This window comes from Anomalospiza imberbis, chromosome 15, assembly GCF_031753505.1.
Source record: "Anomalospiza imberbis isolate Cuckoo-Finch-1a 21T00152 chromosome 15, ASM3175350v1, whole genome shotgun sequence".
Classification (NCBI taxonomy): domain Eukaryota; kingdom Metazoa; phylum Chordata; class Aves; order Passeriformes; family Viduidae; genus Anomalospiza; species Anomalospiza imberbis.
In genome coordinates, this window is record NC_089695.1 from 6653969 (window position 1) to 6667602 (window position 13634).

At 37.5% G+C, this 13634-nt stretch overlaps 1 long non-coding RNA gene across 2 annotated transcripts in view; it reads left to right on the forward strand.

Moving 5' to 3' along the window:
* LOC137482954 (uncharacterized) overlaps nt 1–13389 on the forward strand; it is a 35106-nt gene extending 21717 nt beyond the window's left edge. For both annotated transcript variants that reach the window (XR_011004287.1, XR_011004286.1), the window contains 2 exons: nt 11439–11543; nt 12682–13389. This is a non-coding gene — a long non-coding RNA (uncharacterized lncRNA). The remainder of the gene's footprint in view (nt 1–11438; nt 11544–12681) is intronic.
* The last annotated feature ends 245 nt before the right edge of the window (nt 13390–13634 follow it).

The following is a 13634-nucleotide window of genomic DNA, read 5'->3' on the forward strand; positions in this document are numbered from 1 at the left end:
ATGATTTCAGGCTCCAGTAATTAATAGCTTATGGATAAAGGAGGAAGAGTGTCAAGTCTTCTCTTGTATCAGCATAGGATCAGTCTGGTCAATCTCTGGCAGTCTCTGGAGGAGCAAACTGATACTTCACTCAGTCTTCAATATTTAGTAACAGCTTTCCCCAGTTCCTTTATTCTTAGAATGTGATGACAGATAAAGCAATAGCTTAAATTATTTTTAAAAATTATTTAAAATTTTTTCTCTGACAACATTGTTGGTAAGGCATCAGGGACAAGTTGTACTATAAATTATCTGTGTAAGAAACTGGTATATAGTTTTTTGTTGTCAGTTTGGTACTCTGAGGAAGTTTATACCTCTGAGAGCTGACATTTGGTTCATTCCAGGGTAACCTGCAAAGATGAACTGTATTCCCCCTATAAATAGGGGAGGTGGACATTTGAAGACGTATGTCCCCTCGTTCTCTTAGTAGGAAGAATGTTGTGGCAACTGATAAATCAAATTATCAGTTTCAGGGCTACTGGGCTAATTATGAACCCTGAACATTCAGATGTTTAGAGTATGTGAAATCAATTTTGAGGCTGATCTAAGGGGAAGGTGATACTTCTCCACTTCTTATTACCTGAACATGCCATAGTGGTATTTTTCAGAAGTACAACTCTGACTATTAGTGCTTTTCCACCGCACAAATACAAGAAGGGTTTTATTGTGATTTAATTGTTATTACAGCCCATAAAGCAGTTTTGTTTAATGTTAATAGAAATTTAACCTCATTGTCTCTAACAAGAGGTAGGTGGGGAAGGCAGGGAATTAAAAATTGGTACAGAGAAGGTAGCCAGTTTTGAAGAAACTAAAAAGTAGTAATGGAATTAAGACTAGAGAAAAAACTAAAAACATTTTGAGAAATCTCAATCTGTGAGTTTTTGGTTTAACTGATTCAGCATTTGGAAGCCCCAGGATTTTGGGATGGGGAATGTTCTTTCAACTTTTTTTCCATAATTTAAATAGAATTTCCATCTTTTCAAGATAAATTCTCTCCCTGCAATTCTCTTGGTATCAAATAAAAGAAGTTTATTGAAAACACAGGAAGCAAAAGACACTGTGGGTTTTTTTCTTCCTTCTCCAATCAAACATATTTGAGTCCCCAAGTTACAAGGATTTAGGTTTCATCTAATTTTCTGCCGGAAAATTCCTAACTAGCTTTGGTCAAAACTGGGAATAGGATTCACAAATGGCTTATACTTGGCCTTGTGCTTGTTCATTGTTCTTGGTGACTAGAATCCTTCACCTCACACATCGAGGCACATATATATTGTTTTAAAATAAAGTTCAAAACCAACACAGGGGAAATAGTCATTGCTAACCTAATTCTGATCATAACTACTAGATCTCTAAGAATTTTTATTAATATGATGCATATATTGAAGTTTCTATATTTTTGTTGGTTTCATTTTTGTTTAATGTAGGTGATATCCTCCTTCTGTTGTGTGTGTGCATAGTCATGTAGTAGCCTGTCTGAGGAGCTCTGGGACATGCTGCAGAATTTTATTCCCATAAATGCTTTTGAAGTTGTAGTCTCTGAAGGACCTCTAAAAGAAAAAACCCAACAGTTACATGAGCTGTGTTTGGGATCAGGGAGAGAGTGAGAAGTATGTTCATAATCATCTGGTTTGCAATGGTCTAGCAGAATTTTTGTCATCTTGAGTTATTTTGAGTGATGTGGGAATTATTTCTTTAACACATAGAGTATTTGTAAAAAGCTGATAAGAGAAATGTGGCAACTCTCATATAGTATTGTGATCAAATTCTAAATTAGTGATTTGAGTGACGGGCATTAAAATTAAATGTGACAACCAGTTCAGTTAAAAGCAGGTAGAAATTTAGGGGTGTAAGTTCTTGCTTCCTACTGATACACCTGATCTTCTTGTTTGAAAATCTCACCATACTGAAGTGATGAATGGTGCTGAAAGTTCTAGGGTTATTTGCAAGAAAAAAGTAATTTCTCTTCCTTTTCCCTCAAATTAAACTGGGACAAGCAGCCTTTGCTCTGCATGGGAGCAGTGGTACATCTTGATGAATGAGGCCCTCCTTGTTTATAGCAAGAAAAACCCGACCATTTTGCACTCTATTTCTTGTGACTGTTTAAGCAACTAAGTATGTTAAAGCTTGTTTTGTTTTATTTTTCTGGCCTAAGTTGTTTCTTAGCTCATCTGATTGATCTAGATTATTGTTTAGTTTGATGATTTTTGTTTCACTTTTCTATTTTATGAATGCACAATGTTTTTCAAGGCAAGATGTTCTTTAGGTCTTTTAGCAAATGCAGAACTGGGTGGAGCAGCCAGTTTTGGATATTATGTTTATTTCTTCTAATGTGAACTGCGATTGGAATCATTGAGCTTGATAGAGTAGTTTGTGACCAAATAAATGCATTTTTCCTTTAAAATGTAGAGGGCAAAAATAGCCCTTTATCCTTCTGAGAGATTAAAAGCTTTCTTAATGGCACTGTAGCTTTGATTTATTTATTTATTTAAAATGTGGCTTTTCTCACTTTACTGGTGAGGAAAAAAACCCCAGAATTGAAGATGCAATCAATTCAAAAACATTGCTTTTTACCCTCCTGTATTAAATTATTTTAGATTAGCTGGTGGTTTACATTTTGAAACGTGTTAATTTCAATGATGTGGAAATGACATTTGCAATTTAGCTGCTTGTTGTTTGACTGTTGCTGGAACAAGCTTTCCTTTTCTTGTCAGAAGAGGATCTAGTAAAAAGGTAAAAAAATGAAATTAATTATGAAGAAAATAAGTTTCAAACATTATTGAATGGAGGTAAATTCTGCTTTCAGGTGGCCAGGAAATCAAAAGTGAAAGAAACTTCTTTCCTTGTGCCATGAATCTTGACAGAAAATGCCACTGTAAATGATCAGGGTTTATAGGTTGTGATACTCTGGCAAAACCAAACTCGGGTAGGCCTCTGGAAAACTAGCTTGAAATACCGACTAAATATCATACTTTAAAATATTATTCTATACCTGCTTTCCCTGTTCCTCAAACAGGTAATCTGGGATTCTAGTAACTCTCTCAGTTGGGTGGCATACCTGAAAACTCATGATTCCCCCTTTCAAAGAAGGAGAGAGTGCTGGCTACTGTGTCATTCTGGAATTTTAGACAGTAATCTGATGGCCTGACTTGATGGTTTTGGGTGGCATGTTCAGAGTGACTTTGTTCTGACTGGGTTTGCAGTCAATGACTGAATTCATTGACTCTGGTTTCATAAAGCTTTGTATATTTGGAACCTGGCTGTGGAAATACCTCCATAGCAAGCACAGAGAGGTTGGCTGCTCTGTGTTTTCATTAGCATACCAAGGATCTGTCATTGTACACTGAAATCATATGGAGAAATAACCAGAAAATAAGTGGGCTCTTGTAACCAAACCTCCATCTCCTCTACAGGTATTGTTCCAGGAATGGAGTTCAGGTCTTGATTCAGCAAGAGTGTTATTTTGTCTAAGTATTCAAAGTAAGAAACCTGTGACATCCAAACCAGCTCTTATGACCGTGATGCCTGTGTGACTGTGGCATTACTAAAGGTCTTAGTTTCTAGTTTCTTTGGGTAGGAATCTTTGCAGAGATGTCAGTGGGAGTACCCTGCTCTGTGATTCTACATCAGTAATAATGTTACAGATTCTCCATGGGCTCAGAGTCAGAGCAGAGATTGCTTTGGGCAATGCCTCTGAGCTGATGATAGCCAAGGATTGTTGTGAAGAGAAAATGGGAACGAAAGTGCTAATTTCCTCCTGTAGATAATCCGTGTTAGAGGGAGCCTTAATCAAAGCATCATTACTGTAATGAAAATCTCATATAAAATGCAGGACACTTGATATAATTTATCTAAATTAATTACTCTCTGCTGCTAAAAGCAAGTTGAATGAAAAATTATTTGTTCTGCCTATTCATCCATTCTTTATCAGACCTCTTCCTACTCTGATGCAATGTAAGGAGCAGAAGCAGCCTTTTTCATGGTGCTTAGTGGATTAACTTGCCTTGATCACAGGCTAAGAGATGAGTTATTTCACCCAAGACAGCTCTCAGTAGTTTTAATAACATAATATTTTTCTGTGCCTAAATTGACAATCACTTTACAAGTAAGCAAAATACAAAATTAATTATTTTAAAAATATTATTTTCAGTTGGGGTTTTTTTGAAGTTGTAAAATAAACTTTAAAGAACCACAAGCCAACCAATTTCATGCGTGCATACTAACACAAATCTCAGGTAGGATTTTGTGCTTGTGTTACAAATAAGAAAGCTCCTAACATCTTTCAGATTATAAATTGTTTTTACACTTCAAATTTATCTGTAAAAATAAAATGCATCAGATGAAGATCTTCTCCATCCCATTAGAGTAAATGAAGACAAATGCCTCAGAAGCAAGGTGAATCAGCTTTAAAAATATTGAAGTATGGCCCTGTGAGACACAGTGTGAATCCTGAGTAGAAGTTATGTCTTAAACTTTATTGCCCATAAACCTGTTGTTTTAAAAAGTTAGCGATGACAAACAAGAATAATCAAAAGCTGAATAGCTTGTTTCTGCTCTGGCTTAAATGTTGAGCTTTCTTCATGGCAGCAGTAGAAGACTGCAGCATGGTGTCTTTATGGATTGGGGTAGAACCATATCCAAATTACTTGATGTGGATTAGGGTTTGGTGCCCAGTTAGGGGCTTCTTTAGTACTGAATTTGCAGTCCTACTCCAGAGCCAGGGCAACAGAGGCAGTGCTTGGAATCTGAGACTCTGAATCCTCAGGTTGTTGGGAGGAGGCTGCTGGGCTGGACAGGGCAGTGGCTTTGACCTTGGCTCAGCACGGAGCTTTCACTGCCCCCGAGAGCCTGGGCTGGGTCCTGTGGGACCGCAGGGCTGTGCATCCCACGTGTCCAGAGCTGGGATCAGCTCTCTCCATGGTCCCTTTGTGGTTCTCCCATGAAGATCCAGATCATTATCTGTACATGTGATATGTGGTTGCTGAGCTGTAATGGTTTGTAATACTAAAGTCAGGTTGTCCTTACAGTAACAGACATGTAGGTTTTCAGAGCTGTTGCCTGTTGAAAGCTTGCTCACAAACTGGAGCTGGCAGACTGGATTGTGTGAATGCTCTTTGTGTCTGAGCACACAAGCCTTCATTTTCTTAGTGGGAAGTTCCTGAAGAGTTTTTTTAAAAGGATGGCTCACTTTGATATGTACTAGGAGCAGCTGTTGTGCTGGTTCTTAGCTCTCAGCTGGTACCTAAGGCTGGCGCAGTGTCTGCAGCACAAGGCTGATCACAAACCTGTGTTCAGGGCTCTGTCACACAGAGCAGAGCTGCACAGAGGGAAAGCAGCTTCTCAGCAGCTCATCTCATCTGAGGGGGCTGTCATGGCACAACTGGTGTAACATAGATGCAGAATCATTTACAGCTACCGGGTAAGCACCTTGAGCTGTGTCCTGTCATACATACAACTCCACAAGGCAAGAAATGGGCAGGGTTCAACATGGTTTTTAAATAGCTGAGGCTTAGCCATTGAAACAATCTTCATTTCTACAGTAATGTGGGATGTTACAAACAACTAATGGAAGTATTTCTAATGTTACTTTCTGAGCCATTCTAATACTTCTATGTAGTTATAAAGTTAGTTGTCATCCTGGATATTTTTTCCAGCATTTTCACTTTAGCTGGGAAACTTTAAGACAACTTATTAGTTCCCCCAACTTTTGAGCTTTGACTATTGGAGCTCTTCTTATCAGAATGTTCTGCGATTACTCAGACTATGTTTGTGAACCTGCCAACCTTTGCTTTGCTCAGGTTTCATGAACTCTTGATTCAGAAAAGAAAAAATGACTGTTTCTCTGTGTGCCCCCAGAATGCACAATTTTCCCAGGAACAGGTCCTGTCTGCTGAGGAAGGCTTTGTGGAACATGTCCATTCAGCCTGGTGGCTGTTGTATTGAGTTGTCAGTGGGCAAAGCAGTGGAAACAAAATAGTCTTTGGAGGTCTTTTGAATGAATGCACAAGTGCTGTAAAGGAAACTTGTGTTTCTTGTGTAGTCTGGATAGTCCATAGCTAAACCCAGTGGGGTTTCTCTCATTGAAGCAGAGAATGGTGAGTTTGAAGATATTACTTTCAGGAAATGTTAGCATAATTACTGTTCTAAGTTTCAATTTGAGGCATATCTGGAAGAGTCTGGATAAGCACCTGAACTTTGCAGTACTCATTTGAACTGTTTGAAGGTAGCTTGCTGGCAGCTGGAAGTCCCTAGCTTAATTTGTCCTTTACCTGTGAGACCTAGATTTTCCCCACACAATTGGTTTTGCTTGCCGTTGCCTCTTGGCAGTAGCAGCTTGCTCCCCGGCTAACCCAAACATGCTCAAATTCAGGTGGGAAAGGCAATTTTAGGCTAACATGAAAACAAAGGTCAAACTGACATCATTGCATAGTCTGGAAAAATATGACAAGCACAAATTATATCAGCTTGGTCTAATTAAAGCCTCTAGGCAGACATGGTTAGCAGCTTCCAACCTTCCTAGTTTATACTGGTCATGTTTTCACTTTGTTTTTTGCAAACAAATTCAAATGGACACTGCAGCATCCTGAAATCACCCTTTGGCTTACTTCTGAGACTTGACTGAAGCCAAAGATTTGCAGGTGGTTCTGACAGCTGCACTCAGCAATAGATTCTAGTCTTGTGCCCACAGAAAGTAGGTTAATCTGCTGCTTCTGGCATTGTGGGTTAGAAGAAACTCTGAAAACTCAATTGTGCACTGAAATACTCTGTTTCTCTTCCCACTGTTAAAATACGTTTAGTGAGACTTTCTTCTTCTTTGTTAGCAATTATTAATGCTAATACTTTTCTTTTTGCAATGCACTGTATTTCAGTGAGTTTGCTGAAATAAACAATTGAATAATATTTAGGTTTTTTGGCAGGCGGAATCAAAGTGCACTTGCAAATATTTGTAATTGTTACATCTATGTGGGAACTTTTGTAATTTACTTCTATTAAGAAAAATATAATCACTTCAGTAAAATATGTCTTTTGGGCAAGTTAGGTTTTTACTTTGAGCTCTGATGAGCTGGGCAAGTTTGTTTCCACTCAATGTAAATGTGGTTTCAGATTAGAACGCATGAATAACAAAAAGGCAAAATAACAGACACATTAATGGGCACTGATTGAACTCAGTGAGAGACACATGCATTATTCCTACATTATTAACTTTCTGACACAGTTTAAATTGCCATAAATTAAATTTGCATGAATGGTTTAGACCTCCTGTAGAATAAAATGCTTGGTTGTGATAACAGAGTAGAAGGAAATTTAAGTCAAAGGTGAAATCTTAACTGATTGAGAGCTGATGAATTTTCTTATCTGTATTGACAGCGCAAATTCCTTGTGTACTCTGGGTCACCCTAATGGGACCAAGCATCTTCACAGTAATTAAATCACTCTCCAACACTTCTCTTTCTGCAACTGAGGCTGTGGGCTGTTTGGGATATGCTTTTCTTGTTGTGTGTATCAGCCCCAAGGAGGCGGGAGAACCCAAACACTTAAAGGAGAACAAGGGGAGTGGAGATATAATTTTCCAGAGATTTATTCTTTAGTACATACATGCACATATTTCTGGTTTTCTATGAGCTAGACTTTATCTGAAAATCAGATCTGAGTATTACAGTGAAGTTTTAGCTAATAAAATGTGCAAGTCCTTTTTGCAAGCAGAGTTAAAAATTAATAGCTGTATACAGTCTTAGGAGATGGAGGACCTGGGCAACTGTTATTTAATGCAAAACAATGTTGAAGATATGTTGGTTAGGAGTTTTTTTGGGATGGATTAGCTCAATGAAGAGATCATAGTGGCTTTCTTGGAATTTGTTAACTCTTGTATAGTATAAGCATAGATATTTTTTCTTAATACAAATAGTTACTAAGTATTATTAGAATCTGCTATACACATGGAAAGCAGGTGAGCTCATTCACAGAAACAAAGCAAACTGAAAATTATACAGAAGCAAATATTTTTTTTTAAGTGTGTTCTGCATTGAGAACTTACCTGGTGTTGAGGCTTGAATGTTGTTCATTTTGCTCTGTGCAGTCTTCTCTCCAGAAAACATTGGTTCCCTTTTCCTTTCCTGTCCCTTTGACAAGAAAAAGGAACCTGATTTCCAATGAAGATTCTGTTTCTTATTCATCCAGCTGATTACTCCATCCAGATGAAAATATGGAAGTAGTTGGAGACACTGAACCTGTGGCACTGCTGGCTGCTTTATTTGCATGGCCTCATTAAGTTTGTTTTCTTCAAGTGGATTTTTTGCCAGCCTTGCCTCTTGAATCTCTAAGAAGCATATTGTGCATTCTTACAGCAAACCCATTGTGAGCTTTTATACTTTGCTGTTTTTTTCCCTTTTTAACTTGATGTCAGTTATTTAATCATGTGCTGTGTATGAAAATTGTTTAACTTTAAAGTCATTTGATACTTTTTTTTATTCCACTTGATTAAGATAAACTCACTCTGGTTTTATTCCACATTACATAAAGACCACTGGGGAAACCTGAAGAAATTATATAAATGCTTAAAACTTACATCTTCTTTTAAAATATTGTTATTGATTATTGCATAATTAATTTTACTTAGTAATAATATTTCACTAGTGGCAACATTTTCTATTTGCTAAATGAGAAGACGGCATGATTGTGTTCTGGAGGCAAAGAAAAAACTTTTTGATGGATTGGATAAATGCTTTTCATCAGGCAAGAGGGATAATGACCATTAGTGTGGGCAGCAAGAAGTGAAAGCTGAGACTGAATTGTCCTGTGTCTAATTCAACACATTTGTTTTGCTTTCTCACACATTTAGCTTTATCACTCCCAGTTGATGTGTTTTTAGGGGAAAGGTGTGAACAGCCATCTGAAAAGGCCACTGAAAGAACATTTGTCTGTAAAAACCCATGTGAAACTTAAGTTTGTACTGAAACATTGTGCTGAGTTGGACATGTTCATGACCCTCTTTCGTATCAGAAAATGAAGATGCAACAACACATCAACAAAAACTGATTATGGTTTTGAAAATTAAGTTCTATGTCTGGGAGACTTTGATTTGGTGTTTCCAATGCAAGGCACATCAAAGAGAGCAGGTTTTGTGCAAATGTGTCCCAGCTCTCACTTGTGCTGCTGCTTCTAGGAGAGCTGTGAGGGCCCCTCTTGTCTAAAAGCTCTCATTGCACTCTGCAGGGACATCAGATTGCCTTAGTGAAACTCCTTATTAATTTTAAATCTTAGTGACTTGGGAGACTGTGAATAAAAATGATCAAAATAGGTGAACTGGCTCACTGTATTAAGACAAAAAGTCTGTCAGTATGAGTCTGATGTTAGTGATGATTTTTGAGCAAAGGCATTAGTTGAAGCATTTCCGGGAAAATTATTGCTGAAATTATTTACAGGAATCACCATCTATTTTGATGTTTGGGTATGCTTGGTACAGTAAGATTTGATCTCGAAACAGATTCCTTTCTGTGGAAAGAACATCTGCCAGAACAGAGTCCATGTCAAATGTATGCCTAATAGTTCAGTCCTATGCAAGTACTGAATGGCTTTACATCTTTGCTGCTTTGGCCAAGTATATTGATTTACAGCAGTTTATAGGTGTTATTAAAAGTTACTTAAACCTACTTGTTCTGCTGGCCTTCCAGAATGCCTGAGTCAAATGATTTTGGAGTTGAACCATCAATAGCAGGATGCTGCCTATTACCCCATGGTGTTATTTCACAGGTTCATTGCATATTGTCGTGAAAACCATACATATATTCTTGCTTAGAAACACATGCTTTGAATTATAAGGGACTGGGGAGCTCCATTCTTTTTGTGTGTTTGGGGTTATTTTTTCAACTGATTGGGATCTTTGAGAGAGCTGGAAGTGGAGGAACTGAAGTGAACCAGATCATGCTGGTTTTTTAGTCTGTAGACATGTGAAATATCAGACTGAGATGCAGGAGGAGGTGTGGGAGGAACAGAAACTCTTCAGGCTTTTCCCTTCTGTGCCATGGCAGAAGCAGATGGGTGGATGAGCTAATTTACCTACCTGGACTCAGTCACAGCCACCTCCCTGGTCTGGGCTTCAAAAACCAACTTGCTGCTATGGCAACAGGATGATGATTTGGTCATTTCAAGGAAAGGATGTGTATGGAGTATTTATAGAATCTCTAAAGTAGCTAGAAATACTTAGAATATACATTGTCACATAAGTTATAAGAATGGTAATGTAGACATTTTAATCAATATAAATTGTTATTACATGACCAGTGCTGCTTTCTAATATGTGGAGAGGGTATTCTAAATAATGTAAGGAATTAACAATTCATGAAAAGCAGCCACTGTGAGCTTCAAAGAAGCTCATTAAACTCATTAAACACAGTCTTTCAGATTTTTAGCATTGTTAAGTTTCACTATTCAAATCAAATAACTTCAGATTTATGTACACACGAGTCATGTTGCAACTCAATCAACAAATGAAACAAAAGTGAAATAGTTTGTTTTTGCTATTTAAAAGCCTCACATTTTATTCAGATCTTTTCTACATTTGATATGGTTATGGATATGGATATAACAGCTTGTTATATATTAACTATTTAAAGAACATATCTAATGAGATTAATAGCTTTTTGTCTTGACATCTGTCTCAAGCTTTTTTTTAAAATGTAGACCACACCTCTTTGTAAGAGGTATATCCAGTGTCTATGTCCTACTAGCTGAATTTTGGAATACTGAAAAATGGATCAATGTATGTGGCATAAATTAGTATGTTCCTGTCAATTCAGACACACTTAATCTCCCTGTCTAGTCTTGGGGGGAATGTTCTCATGTTCTTTTTTCCATGTGAGGTTTCTTGTATAACCAACCCCAGCTCTTATGTGGTGATGAGAGATCCCAGTCTTAGGAAGGGGAGTTCTTCACTGCAAAATGCAATGTTATTTGTGCCAGAGTTTTTTTGATCCAAGTGTATTTTAGCATTTAGTTTATGGCAGGTGTCAAAGACTTGTATGAAGTGACTTACTACTATGGAGTCATTTGAGTAAAAACTTGAGAAAAAAAAAAGTTTGTGGGGGGTTTTGTTTGTTTTAAAACTGATTCTGCCTTGTGTTTGCTTGCAAAGTGAAATACTCTGTGTCAGGGATAGAGAAGAAGAGAAGTAAGCTGGTATGGCTGAGTAACAGCTCTGCTGATACTCTTGTTCTGAGAGAAAATTGTACTTTCTTCTAGTTTGTCATTCCACATTCCTTAAATTTGTCTTTGCTATAAAAGACTGTTGAAGGACAATACAGAAAATTCAGAATCTTCTGCTTCCTTAACTACTTTAATGTAAATTTAAGAAATAATTTAATACATCAATCTGATGCTTTTCATTTGGTTGCTTTCACTTTCAGTAATATCCTGCAGAAAATACTGATTTAGGGGGAAAAAATGCCTGTGTAAGAATAGCTCCTCTTTGGGCCTGATCCAGATTCTGTTGTGTTGCCTTACAAGAGCAGGTAAATGATGATGGGTGTTTATAAAGGCCATTCTACATTTTTATCTTTTTGGTGTGTATTTTTCTTTTCCTCCTTGCTTCCACTCAGACAAGGCTTTGTGTGTGCATTGCATCTACATGATGCGCAACGTGTTCTTTCTCAAAGACCAGAAGATGTTCCAAGAAGAAGGAAGAAGCTACCCTGGCTGCCTTCTCAGTCAGGCTATGTTCACAGCACACTGATGTGTTTTGCAGATAGGAATAAGGTTTGCAAACTGAACTAGAAAAATACCTGTGTAAAACTATAAAGACTCTTGGGTCTAATTAGATAGATGGTTGTTTTTTATTTCCTATAATCCTCTGTTGTTCTAGACTATTTGCTTGAGATAGGTGTGAATTTTTAGATGAAAATCCCATCCTTGCCAGTGTTGCTGAAAGATTACTTGCAATGTAGAATTGAGATTGGTTTGCCTCACTGACAGAGGCAGGTCTCTGCATTGGTTCAGAGTTTCCAGTCTGACTCCATGTGTTGTAACTAATGGTACACCCAATATATTTCCACTGCAGAAAATATGCAATAATTATAATGAAATGCCTCTATTTTTAGAATGTGATAGGGTGCCTTAGTGCTTCATGTTTAGACCAGCTGTTGTATTTTTTTGTGAGTGATTTGATTTTTTTCCCCTGGAATTCTAGCAATTTGCCAAATGAAGGAAAGCATTTGAGTAAATGCAATATATCTTACAAGGCAATATATCTTAAATGAGAAATCTGCTTCTGTAGCAGAATGCATGAAAGGGATAAATGTGAAAGATTAATCTGAGAGGAAAAAGTCACAAGAGTGTGTGGAATGCTGTGGTTTGTCTTAAAAAAAAACTACTTGATATAAGAAGGCTTGACAAAATGGTGTGTGTTTACCCACTAGTTAGAGCTGAAAAGTTATTTGTCTGCTTGCATCTGGAATGTGTTAGTCTGTGTGTATTTTGAGGACAAGAGAATCCTCTTCAGTTTTGAGAGAAAAGTCAGCTTTTTAAAGGAAGACCTGAATGCCTCTAAGAAGTGTACCTGGTTTTGGTAGCATGCATATTGTACAGGTTTCTTCCCATATTTAACTATTGCAGAATGAGGGCATTTTTGTTTTAATTCTTTCATACTTGCAGGTGTTGGCAGTGACAGATGCACTAAAGTACTACATGCAAGAGCCAGAAGAAATGACACAGCAGAAGTTGCATGCTAGAGGTAGGATTTAAGTGAAATATAAGTGGGTTTTATGCCTCTGAGTGGAGAATGTACTTTGTAACTGCTTAAAGGGATTTTCTCTTTTGATCATTTCAGCAAAGATGTACAGTCTGTGTAGAGCCACTAATCAGAGCTAAGGTGAGGGAATCCAGGATGAACCTGCTTGGTTTTAATTAGAATTATTTAATAAGCAATTACCACTGCTGTCTGCTTGCAGAACCAAAAGGGGGAGTGGTGTTTCAGAGTTTGTCCTGAGGAAGGAACTAGTTCACATCATGGTACTGTGACTCAGCTTCTTGCTATGTTGCCATGAGAAGGAATAAGAAAATTTTGCTGTATTTGTTGAGATACAGTGAAAATGTAACAAATGTGAACAGTAAGAGTGTGTTACTTTCTAAATAGGTGTTATGAGCTCAGAATTATTCTTATGTAGGTTTTGAAAGCTTTTGACAAAAACAACATTTGCAAGATTGAGAGAAAGAACTAAAGGCTTCATGTGTAAAAACTTTACATTTCTTCTATTTGGAAAACCATCTTGATGGCAAACTTCAGAGTTAAAATATGCAAATGTCCTGTCAGCTTGATCACCCTTTAGGTAATCCATGCTACATTTTCCCAAAGGCTAGCAGCACAGCCAGCCAGCTCTCACAGCTTTGAGAGCTCTTCATTTTCTCTAGATGACTGCTTAAGTGATTTTGGAACCAGATTCTCTGGTCTCCGTGTCTAGGACTGGCTATCTGCTCTTTTGGACTCCAAAGAATAAAGCTGGGCTTGTGTGCCTCAGGTTTATTATCAAACTTATACTTAAGGAAAAAAAGCCAAAAACAACCCACTACCTTCCTTTCTTCATACTTGTGAAACTGCTAAAGCTGTG